The sequence below is a fragment of the Carassius auratus genome, chromosome 46 (genome assembly GCF_003368295.1).
Source record: "Carassius auratus strain Wakin chromosome 46, ASM336829v1, whole genome shotgun sequence".
NCBI lineage: Eukaryota > Metazoa > Chordata > Actinopteri > Cypriniformes > Cyprinidae > Carassius > Carassius auratus.
In genome coordinates, this window is record NC_039288.1 from 14,493,131 (window position 1) to 14,505,694 (window position 12,564).

At 41.5% G+C, this 12,564-nt stretch overlaps 1 pseudogene; it reads right to left on the reverse strand.

Moving 5' to 3' along the window:
* Positions 1-12: 12 nt before the first annotated feature.
* Positions 13-12,564, reverse strand: LOC113064308 (spectrin alpha chain, non-erythrocytic 1-like; annotated as a pseudogene).

Genomic DNA, 12,564 nt, shown 5'->3' on the forward strand with positions numbered 1-12,564 from the left:
AGAGAGCTTTTTGGGTTAGTTAGCTCTGGCACACTACTGCACTTACCAGCAGCTTGGACAGCTAGAAACAGACAATGGGAACACAGACAGAATTTCAGTTTAATTTCCTATATAATAAAACACTTGGGGTTGAGGCGGGATAATATGAGAAACACATTTTAATTTGCACCTGAATATATCAGGTATTAATATATTTACAAGATTAAACTTAGGTGGGATATTCACCTTAATAGCATGTTTGAAAAAATATGCACTTATCTGTCCAGAGATTGATACCTGAAATTTGATGTTACCTGGATATTGGTGGGGTCCTTGTAAGACTCGTCGGTGGCGGTTTGGAGTTTCTCACTGATCCATGCTTCAATTTCATCCACATCTCTGCTGAACTGCTGCAGAGTCTGGGACTCACCCAGCTTAGAGCGTTTCTCAATCATTTGAGCCTTGAGACGGCGCCACCTGGAGGTCAAAAGGACATACTCCGTTAACATAAATCACACATTTTGGACAGATTGACTCAGTGAGAGCAGTATCAAAATGAACCCCAACCTGTCTAAGACCTCATTACGGCGGTTAAAGATCTCGGGTTTGGCATAGTGGTCAGCGCTAATAAGCTGGTCAGCAAAAGACTGCAGTGCTGCAATTTTCTCTTCCTGTGAGCAGAGACAAATCAAATAATTCAAAATCAAATGAAGTTGAGCTTGACTGCATCATATCACAATGGCGCTTGCTGACCTGCACATTGATAGCCTTATCAAAGTCTTCATGTTTCTTGATGAGAGCCTCCACGCTGTCCAGGGAATCCCCCTTGTCATCGCTGGCCAAGAAGGCCTCGCGAGCTTGCCATCCCAGTTCTCAGCCTGCTCACAGTCACGGTTGAATAGCTGCGGGAGACAAAGAAAAATAAGATATTTACCATCTTCAAGTGTCCAAGTTTTGTGTATAAATTGTATACATGGTCCTTGCTAACCTGAAGCTCCAGGCACTGGTCCAGCATCATCCTGCGCTGGACCAGGCCTTCTCCAGGTCAGCACGTTCCTGTTCAAGAGCCTCCAGCTTCTGTTGGATTTCAGGGCTGGCGTAGTGGCCACGGGCAAGCAGCTGCTGTCCAAATTGCTCAAATGCCTGGAACGTGCCCTGCACGAGCATCTATCTCAGTGCGATGTTCCTACAGAATGTAAATATGTGAGCGTTTAACATATATTCATGGGATAACAGGGTTTTGCTAAATATTAACAAAGAAACTCATCTTATAAACAGCAACTGTAACAAAGTACATATCATAGGTGTTTTTAAGTACCTGATGTCTCTCCAACAGGGCTTCAGCTCCAGTGACGTCCTTGGCCATCTCATCTGAAGACACCAGCCCTCTGATTCCATTGATCCAAGACATGAGATCTCTGGGAGAGAGAAGCACAGATTTGTTTAGTCTGTTCATTATTACTGCTCTGATGTCATAAGGGCCAGGACACACCAAGCCGGCTTCAAAGAAACTAGTGGCGAGGAAAGCCGATTGGTGTTCTCATCTCGTGCAGACTGTCACTGACGTGAGAATGCCGAGAGCCGACGTGTGGAACACACCAAAAAAAAGTAACCCCACAGATTATCACCAACGGCCTATACAGTTTCTCCAAGTTGTTTGTTTTGCATATTTTAAACTCTCTTTCCATCCCTCTCTTTTTCCTCTTCCTCACCTGTAGTCACTAAGGAAGCGCTGCAGGTCGTGAGAGTTGCCCCAATTTTTCTTTGCGTTGGTCAGCACGACCCACCAGGCTGCTCCAGGCTGTGTTCAACTCGGTGCACTTCTCTTGGATGTCGTCCACAGCCTCAGGATGAGATTGAATCAGACGCTCTGCAGTCTCACCAAGAGAGTTCACCTGCCCCAGGGAGAAAATTATATATCATGACAACTCTAACAATAACTTGATATGACAGTATTAATGTTTTTGTTATTTGCGAACTAGATCTGATACAGCTTCTACACCAGTGCAAGCACGCTTGACATGCTGCTGCTGCAGCTTGAACACATAAATCTTGTAGCAGACTTAGACAGGTGGTGCTGGGGGAGGTGGTGGGTTTTAGAGGAACTCTGATTGCTTTGTTGCAGAACCAATTTGCAGCGAACACTGTACCAGACTATTTCAATGTTGAACAAGTAAGCTCATGGCTGCAGAATCAGCAGAGGACAATCAGCTTGTGCAGTGTAGTAAATAATGTGGATCAGTAGCAGCTTGCATCTAAGAACCTATCAGACAGTGCCATATAAAGTTTCATGACTGAACTAGATATTTAGTTAATGTTCTGTTAGGAATGAACCACACCAATAATGGTTAACATTTTACCTTGTCTCCTAGAGCGGCCAGATCTCTCTCAAAGCCTTCGTGCTTACGCTGCAGAGCCTGCACGCTGGCGAGATCATGGCCGTAGTTATCAGTGTTCAGGGCTTGGTTCTTCTCTTCAATCCATTCCTTAGTCTCATCTGCATCCCTGTAAATCACACACGGAGCTAAATTCCTCTGCACTTCATGGGGCTCACATCATACAAATACAACATGAACAAAACAGGATGTATGACAAATAATTTTGATGTTAATCAGTGGCGTATATATGTACCTGTGGAACCTCTGCACCTCATGAGCACTACCCAGCATGTTGCTTCTGTCTTCAGCCAGCTGCTGTAAGGACCTCCAGCGGTTGTTCAGCTCCTACACACGAACATAAACCCATTAGCAGCTAATCAAAGGTCAGATTATAGGTCCAGTTAAAACAATGATTGGATCTGAGACAGCGGATTTGACTCCCTGAGGTTACGTCTTAAATAAAATAAATTAACTGATGAGAAACAAAAAGTTGTTTCTCTGACATTCAGAAATATGAAATTTAACAGCCAACCCACTATCCAAAGCACCACATAAATGGCTCTATATCCTTTGCACCATATTTGCTCTTCATATCAGTAGCAAAAGTGACAGTATGGGTGAGTGGCATAAACAGAAAGGCTACAACATTAAAGTGCATAGGATGAGTGATGACAGTTAGCAAATATGGAAAACTTGGGTGGGTGCATTAGCCACAAACTGAAAAGTAGCGTTAATGTATTCTAGAATGGTTGTTTTACCTCCACCAAAACATATGGGTGTGAAGAAATAAAGGAGTTATTTCAAATAGTCAACAAAGACACATGAATGGAAACAAAGGGAGGGGGATGCAAATGCACAGTTGATGGTTCAGTAAAAGGACGTAGGGAACAAGAAACCATGGTAAGAGTACAAGACCACCATGATGAGTTAGTCCTCCAGGTACATGGGGCACAATGCAGGATTTAGCGGGATCGGTTGAGAAAAGGTTTAAAGACTTAAACTAAGAACCTAGAATCTTACCTTAATAGTATTAAAGTTGGCAGTTGTTTGAACAGCCAAGCGAACAGACTACATTGAGTAAAAAATGTGTAAAAAAACAGAGAGGGCAGGAAAAACACACCAGTCAAGAAAGTGTCACAAAAGGAGTTACAAGAACCAGACTGTTCTTGTCTTTCTGTAACCACAGTATCCAAAATCCTCTGTGGATGACATACAGGCTAAACAAGACCCTACATAAAAACTAAACAAGCATCAATTTCAGTGACCCAAGATTAGAATAGATGATATAATAGATTACATTTAAAGCATTTCAAATTCAGCATTATGCTATATTACCTTCCATGGAGATGCACCTTTGGAATCTGGTTCATCCTGTGAAATATATACAATAAATAGAATAATTTTACATAATAATAATAATAATAATAATAAACACTGTATGATATTCATGTGTTTTTTTCATGCAGACAACACAACTGTTGTAGAGACAAGATGAATGGTACAATAATGACCTTGCCAGGAGCTGAGCCCAGCATCTCTAGTTGCTGAAGGCGGGATGAAGGGGTGATGTGAAGGAATGAAGGGTCACAAGGAGAAAAGGGAAAAATAAGTAAGATTACCAAATCTACAAAGCTCATGAATTCAGGTATATAAATAAGAGTACATAAAAACATAAACATAAAATCGATGAGTGGAATGACTCAAAATATAGAAAACATCATGATGTACACTACCATCAAAAAGTTTGAGCTTGGTTATAGTTTTTTTGTTTTAGAAAGAAGGCTAGTATGCTTACCAAAGCTACACTTACATGAACAAATATACAGTAAAAACATTAATATTGTTAAATATTACAAATTAAAATAACTGTTTTCATTTCCTTCAGAAATCATTCTAATATGCTGATTTGGTGCTCAAGAAACTCTTACTATTATCAGTGTTGTAAACAGTTAATTAGCCTAATATTTTTTTTTTGAAAACTGCAAATTTTTTAGGATTCTTTGATAAATAGAAAGTTCAAAAGAACAGTAATTATTTGAAATCGAAATCTTTCCTAACATTATAAATAACTTTACAATCACTTTTGTTCAATTTAATGAACGGGAGCAAAGAAAAAAAAAAAACTTTTCAAAGGCAATATCCCATAATTCCTCAAATAAAAACTGGTAGTCAAATAAACGCTGGGCGTCTTATAGTGGCCGGGGGCGTGGTCAACATGGACAATTAAAGGCCGGTCTTAAACAAAGACTGGGGGAAAATTTGTGTGGATAATCAGCAGTCAGATAACGAACGTACACGCCCACTGCCGGAGCCGGAGCCGGAGCCGGTTCTCGTTCTCAAGTCAAGAACCGGTTGCATCGGTTTTTGGATCAACAGTACACTGAACCGAGAACTGTTTTCTGTCAGACGCGTCCGGTTTGAGAACCGAGGAGCTGATGATACTGTGAGCATGCGTGATTCAGCGTGAAGCAGTCTGACACACAGCGCGTCTTTTAAGGATTGATTCTGAACTGATTCTGTGCTAACGTTATGATCTCGGTCCTGGAATAATATTGCTTTTAATATAAAACTGTTCATATACGGATTATTTATCAAAAAGATGGAATTAGAAATAAAGGCATGTCTCTAATAAAAGCCTGCTTCAAATAAAAGCCTGTTACCTTCTGCAGTTCAGGTAAATAAAGGCCCCGGTTTTTATTTGAGGAATTACGGTATGTTTAATCAAATTCACTGTATTTAAAGTGTTTTTAGTCATACCTGGGCCTGCACAACAGGAGCCTCTTCAGCCATCAGTCCTTCAGATTCCAGCTCAGATGCCACCTTGTTTATATCCCTCAGCCGAGACTCATTTGCTTTCAGATCCTAGTAAACAATAAAAACAAGTTTAGAATCAGTGAACACGTATTAGTTAACATAAGTTTCCAGTGATAAATGAGTCATAAAGGTTTAGGAAAAACATACTTTCTGGAAGTCATCAAACTTCTTCTGCAGCACTTCCACTTGCTCCAGATCAGAGCCGACCTCCTCATTAGTAAGCGCTGACTCTTTCTCATTGATCCACTGCTGCAGCTCGTTCGCCTCACGGAAAAGCATGAACTTCTTGCAGCTCTTCTCCAGCATGTCCTTCCTCTTCTCTCCCAACTCTTGCAGTGTACCATACCTAAAGAGAGAGGTCAGAGCCATTCAACGCTGTGACTGAAACATCTCCTTCTAGGAGAGGAAATGGGAAATGGAAACATGGAAAGGGTTTCACAGCTAATGGCAAGAAATCGGTAAAGCGACCGAAAATGCAGAGAGAAACATCTAGATACCAATTCTACAAAAAAAAAAAAAAAAAATACTCTGAATGACAACATCCTCAGAAGACATGTAAACATCTATTCCTTGATGGAATAGAAGAGGAAGAAGAATGAGACAATGATCTGATGGACAGACAGAATGACAGAAGACCTTAAGCATGAGAGAAAACAGCACAATAAAAGAGGGGAATGTGGATGAACACAGTTCCTACTCACAGTTCCTCCACCTGCTTCATGCGCACAGACACGCTGCACACCTCCTTGGTGACCACAGTCCTGCCACAGGGCAGGGCAAGAAGACACATGCAAGCATTTAAATTAAGATAGAAAAGAAAGGAAAAAAAGAGGAGTAATGAGGGGTCAGAAACACTATTAAGAGTTAGTTTTTATAAGATGCCTTATTTGAGCTGCAGGAAGAATAAAGATGCAAAGATCTTAAGAGGCTTTGTGTTAAAAGGAAATGATTTTGTTAGAATGTAAGTTGCAAAGTTGAAAAAATTACAAATAAAATGTTCACATTAGGGCCATCAATCAATTAAAATTATGAATGAATATTTTTAAATATTTTTTGTGGAAACAGTGATCCTATTTTGTGGAAATAGTGATTCTATTGAACAATGTTCAAAAGAACAAATGTGATTTTTTTTTGTAACATTATAAATGTATTTACTGTCACTTTCAATCAATTGAATGAATCCTTACTGAATAAAAATGTTAAATTATTTTCCTTCTGACCTCAAACTTTTGAGAAATTGATAGCCCGAATGCATATTAAACAAAGTAGGAATTCTGCCCACAATCATTTGATTAGAAAACCAAAGGCAGAATGATTCTTACTGATTCTCAATCTGTTCCTGTCGCAGAGCAATGCTGCCCTGTTCGTTCAGCAGATTCTCACGAGAGGAAGATTGAGTCGGGTCCAACTTCTTCACGTACGCTGCGGGAACAAAGCCCTGCCTGTCGTTCACTTCCACTTTCCACCAGTCCTGAAACAAGATATATTTCTTTCATGAGTCCAAGCGTTCATCTGGATTCAAACTGGCATGCTAAGTGACACATGTAGTGTGCCCTATAAATCACCTTGTTGGTGCTGTTGAGCAGAGTCAGGATGTCGCCCTTCTTCATGGTGACCTCACGTGGACTCTTCTCCTGGTAATCGTACAAAGCAAGCACCAGCTCCTTGCCAGTCTCATCATCAGTGGGGGCCACTTGTTGCTGTTGATTTAAATCAGTGAAAAAGGAACACATTTTCATTGCCATAACATTGAACAGAAGATTACATGTTATATTACTTTGGGCAATGCAGAAGTGTTATTATGTGATCTTACTCTGCAGGCCTCAGCTTGTTCTTTTAAGGCCTGGATGCTGCTGCCATATGCACTCAGATCAGACATCAGTGCCTCGTGCTTCTTCAGCAGAGCCTGCAAATAATAACACTAACATGTTAGAGCCATCTAGTTACTTTTTATACAAAACTGCAATTTAAGATGCCACAAAAGTACTTTAAACATCTTATGATGTATGAAGGATGCATGGATGAAAAAATTAAAAAAAAATTTCTAGCTCAAATATTAGTTTCTAACTAGTTTCATTCTAGATCCAGCCCTCCTCCTTGTTTACCTCTGCAGAATCTTCATCCTTGCCATAGTCAGTGCTTCCTACAATGGGCTCCTTCTCTCTCATCCAAGACTCAGCCTCATTGGCATCAGCAAAGTACTGCTGAGCCTGAAGGGAGTCCTCCAGATCCTGTCTACGCTGGGAAGCTTTTCCCTTCAGTCCATCCCAACGATTGTGCAGATCTTGCAATTTAGCTTTCACATCCTCCCCTGCAAAATGGCCTGGAAAGGGGAAAAATCTTTGAATAATAACTAAAAATGTTCTGAACCAATGCATAGTAGAAAGTCAGACTCTTATGAAAGATTTAAATAGAATTAAGCTAGAATTAAATATACCCTCTTCAATCATGGCCTCCCCCTTCTGAGTAACAGCCTTGATTCGGGGTTCATGGCCAGAGATTTCAGCCTGAAGAGCCTGGTGTTTCTTCAGAAGGTTCTGGACTCCAATAAGGTCTTTTCCTGAAAGAGTATGAGAAAATAATTGTTTTAAGAATATAAATGTTTAATAGTAATTTCAGATTTAATGTCATGTAATTTAAACCACACAAACCCCTGTTTGTAGAGGAAGCAATGGGTTCCTTCTCTCGAATCCATGTCTCCTCATCTTCTACATCCCTGAAAAGTTGCTGAAGGCGCAGAGAGTCTGACAGCTTTTGTTTGCGGGCGGCCATGGGCTCCTTTAGACCCTCGTAGCGTGCCACCAGAGCCTCTTGCTTTTTGCGGATGTTATCAGCATCAAAATGTCCAGCCTCCTGGAACTGCCTGGCCTGAATAGTAATGCCATCAATGCGGTCCTGTAAAAAGGTGAGAAACAAACTGTTAGTTAAGATGAGGAAAGCTGCCAAACCTGCCAATTGCACAGAATCATACAAGAAACAGTGTAAATATCCAATATCCTTTACTCTGGATATCATTAAGACATTGTTACCTGGTGGGCAGCCACATCAGCCTCCAGCAGAGCATGCTTCTTCTGAAGGTTCTGGACGCTGGTCAAATCTTTGCCAAAGTCATCTGAGGCTAGGTGTCCCTCCACCTCATATAGCCACAGCTCGATGTCCTCTACATTACGATTGAACTGCTGCTGCTGGTTCGCTTCACGCAACTTAATCCCTGAAAGAGTAATTTATGTGATATAACTGAAAATCTGCCTTCGGTTTCATAATTACCATTAATAAATCAGACCGTTTTAACTGCTGTCTCTTCCTGTCAAATAGGTAGTACTATCATGCTGTGCCTTTTTTTCACCTTTGAGTTCAGTTGCCTCTAGAAGTTTCTTCCACTGAGAGCTGACCTCTTCCATTCGGGTGGACACCTCGCTGGAGGCATAGTGTTTCCCATCAACCAGCTCCTGGCCTGACTTCTGCAGTGCATCAATGCGACTCTGATTAGCAGAAAGCTCAGCTTCGAAGGCTTGGTGCTTCTGCACCTTCCCCTGCAGGTTGGATGGGTCCTGAAAGAGAAGGAATAAAGGGTGAGAAAAAGAAGGAAAAATAAAGAAATGATTCCAAATGTGCAAAATAACTGAAAAAACCTTGTAGGCCTCATCAGTGGCGGTCTTCATTTTCTCATTGATCCAGCTTTTGAGCTCATCAGAGTCCCGAAAGAACTGCTGCAGATGGAAAGAGTCCTCCAGGGCTGCACGGCGAAACTGAGCGCGCTCGTGAAGAGCATTGCGTCTGCTCAGCAGCTGAAGTAGAAAAAAAAGGTGTTCAAGTCATAGTATTACCAGTGATACAGCACTTCTGTCAGCAATAAACTGAAGGGAGGAAAGTGCTTGCGAAGCTGCAGTGAAGGAAGTTTCAGGGTGCTCATCTCCACTTACTGCATCTCTGCGAGTGGCCACATCCTCCTTGGCGTAGTGATTATTCTGGATCAGTTTGGTGGCAAATTCATCCAGGGCCTGTATATTTCAGTGGAGAATTAAAAGGAAACTGAGTAAGATTTGTAAAACTGATTATTTAAGCCTTGAATTTTACATCAGACTGTGTGATTTCTTACAGTGATCTTCTCTTCCTGGGCACTGAGGGATTTCTCAAAGTCTTCATGTTTCTTCAGAAGAGCTTCAACGCTATCCAGAGAGTCACCCAAATCTTCATTCAGCAGGAAAGCCTTTGAAAAAGACAGTTTGAAATGTCTAAAACTTTTGCTCTCAGTTATAAACAACATGAAAGTGTCCAACATTTAAGAGAAAGTCGTCACAATAAAAGAAGTCTAGATGAATTTTTACCTCTTGCTTGCTCATCCAGTTGTCGACCTGCTCAGTGTCTCTGTAAAAGAGCTGCAGGTCCATGCACTGCTCATACTGCTGCCTACGTAGCTCCCATAGCTCCAGAAGAGACACTTTCTCTTCAGACAGGATGCCCAGCTACACCAACAAACACAAAATGAGGGTCATTCAGAAGCTCACTTTAGAATTAAAAATGCATCAATGATGAGTTTAAAAATAGCCTACAAAAACACAGATCCAAGTTTAGACACACCTTTTCCTTGACTTCCTCAGAAGCATAATGTCCGGTGTTCAGCAGAGCCTGCCCAGCCTCATCGGTAGATTTGAAACTATCCTCATGAGCATCAATCTCACCCTGGTAAAACATAATGGGCATTATGGTCTTTCAGTGTCAAGCATCCTTGGTAGAGCAATAATATAAATGCAATGCAAAACAGGCAAATCACAGTTTTGAAAGAAAGGTTATAAATACTTTATTTACTATCCAAACATAATTTTCCCATGTTGCTTTACTTGTTTAAATTTTCAAAGTTCAATACCTTATGCTCCTGGTGGCGGTCAAGTAGGGCCTCAGCTCCGGCCACATCATTGGCCAACTCATCTGCGTTGATCAGAGCCTTCATCTCCGTCACCCAGCTGGTCAGGTCACGGAAATCTGCAGTGAAGCGCTGCAGCCTAGAAGCAAGACAACAACCATAAGATCACCAGGTAGCTCTGTGTAAACTTAACTTAAAATCTCATCAATCAATCAGTTTGAAGCAGTGATCAAAAGCAAAAGGTGTATCCTAACCTACCTGTAGGAGTCATTGAGCCGAGCATGTCGCTCAGCTGCCAGGGTACGGATCTGCTCCCAGTTGGTAATGAGTTCATCTCTTTTCAGGTGGATCTGAGTGGCATTCTGGGGGTGTGTCTGCTGCAGACGGTCCGCCTCACCACCAAGAGTGTTTTACCTGAAGACAGAAGAAAATGACTTATGACTGTACAATGCTTGCACATTCTGTAGTACATCTCTGCATTAAATTAAATATACATAAATAAAATAATGAGAGAATAAATGTATAAATGTTATGGGCAGGTCTGTTTTGTGGGATATATATATATATATAAAAAAACTGACCTTGTCCTCTAAGGCCGCCAAGTCTCTTTCCAGCCCCTCGTGCTTCCGGAGCAGGGCTTGAACACTGGCAAGGTCACGACCAAAATCATCAGATGCCATCAGCTGCTCCTTCTCCTTAATCCAGCTGATTGTCTCATCCACATCCCTGTAGGTCAGAACAGAACATTTTAATAACTAAAGTCAAACCAACAAATCTGTATAAGTTAGTGATTGCAAATGTCTTGAATAACTCACCGGTTGAAACGCTGCACCTCAGCAGCTCCAAACAGCTTGCCCTGCCTCTGCTGAGCCAATCCCTTCAGCCTCTGCCAGGCAGAGTTCACTTCCTCCTGCTTCTTCAGGATGAGCTCGGCCTCGGGATGGTTCTCCTGGGTTAGTTTACCGGCTGCCTGGTTCACCTCATTCACACGCTCCTCGTGGGCTGCCAGGTCTGTCTGGAACTCTTCAAACTTCTTCTGCAGAACCTCCACATGCTCCAGGTCCTGGCCAAGCTCCTCTGAGGTGGCAATAGCTTCCTGCAATGAATTTATTGTCAGTGTGCCTTCAAATATATTAGGTGAAATATTTTTCAGCACTGACCAAACATTTATACAGTGCAATAAATGATGTCTAGTCTGATGTCTCACCTTGTCACTGATCCAGTCCAGGGCATCCTCACACTCACGGAGGTACTGCACCAATTTCTGGGCCTGCAGGAGACGCACTCCCTTCTCTTTAGTCTTCTGCAGCAGCAGGTCCCACAGACGGTGAAGTTCCTCTAGACGGGTCTGAATTTTAAAGAGGTGACAAAGCCAGACAAATAGGATCAAAACAAACTCAAAACAAAACAAAAAAGTTTAAGGACAGCTCAGTTTTAGTCTAGAAATATATTTTTGCGTCAAAGAAGTCCAGTTTGAATAGAAAGACTGAATAAGGTAGACCAAAAAGAACACAGCACTCAGTTCCTTCAAGAGACATGCACTGTAAAAGGAAGCAGAACAAATGAAAATAAACCTATTTCACCGCACTCAATACCTACTGGAATAAAAGCGCCATAATTGACACTTTTTACTATTGGTCGCTGGGTAGTCCGGTAAGGCGTGAAGACTGATCCATATAAGATAAAGTTACATTTCACCTTTCTCCATTATGGAACTCTAGCATGTGGTATTGAAAATAAAGAGCCTTACTCGAATGGTTTCAGATGCAAAGTGGCTCTCAGATATCATGAGATTGCCGGTCTCGTCCAGTTTAATGATGGCTCCAGCATTAGCCTGCACCTCTGCCTCAAAGGCTTGATGTTTCTGGAGCTTTCCCTAAGACAAGGGGGGAAATGCTGTATTAGACAAATATAGTGGTAAAGACAAGATGCAGCATATGCAGATTTTTGTTTTTAAACATTGAATATTGTGAAATACATTTCTTTAGAGAAATTTGCCACTTTGTAAGGCCTGATTTGAACCAATTGCATAAATCTTTATTAATGTCTGCATAAATCACAACACAAACCTTGTGACCAAAGTCACTGCATGCAGGTGTTAATTTACTGTATTTAAGCTATTATAATCTGATGACCTTATAAAGTAATTCACTGTTGATTACAGCAGACAGACCCTGTCAAGGAATTTACAGCTTAAAGGAAGAATCACTTCAAGAATAGAGATGACAACACATTTTTCTCAGAGATCTCAGAAAGGGCATTTAGGGAACTTATTTTTTTCTCTCTCACTTGTAGGTTACTGGGGTCCTTGTAGTTCTCATCAGAGGCAATCTGTAGCTTCTCCTGGATCCATTTCTCTAGCTCATCTGCATCTCGACGGAAGAACTGGAACCGGTAAGAGTCTTCAAGTTTCTGTCTGCGTACAACGGACAGCTCCTTGAAACGACGGTAGCGATCCAGAACCTGCTGTCGGCGTTCCTGGATGTCGTCGGCTGACTCCAGAACTTTAACTCCACTGATATCCATTTT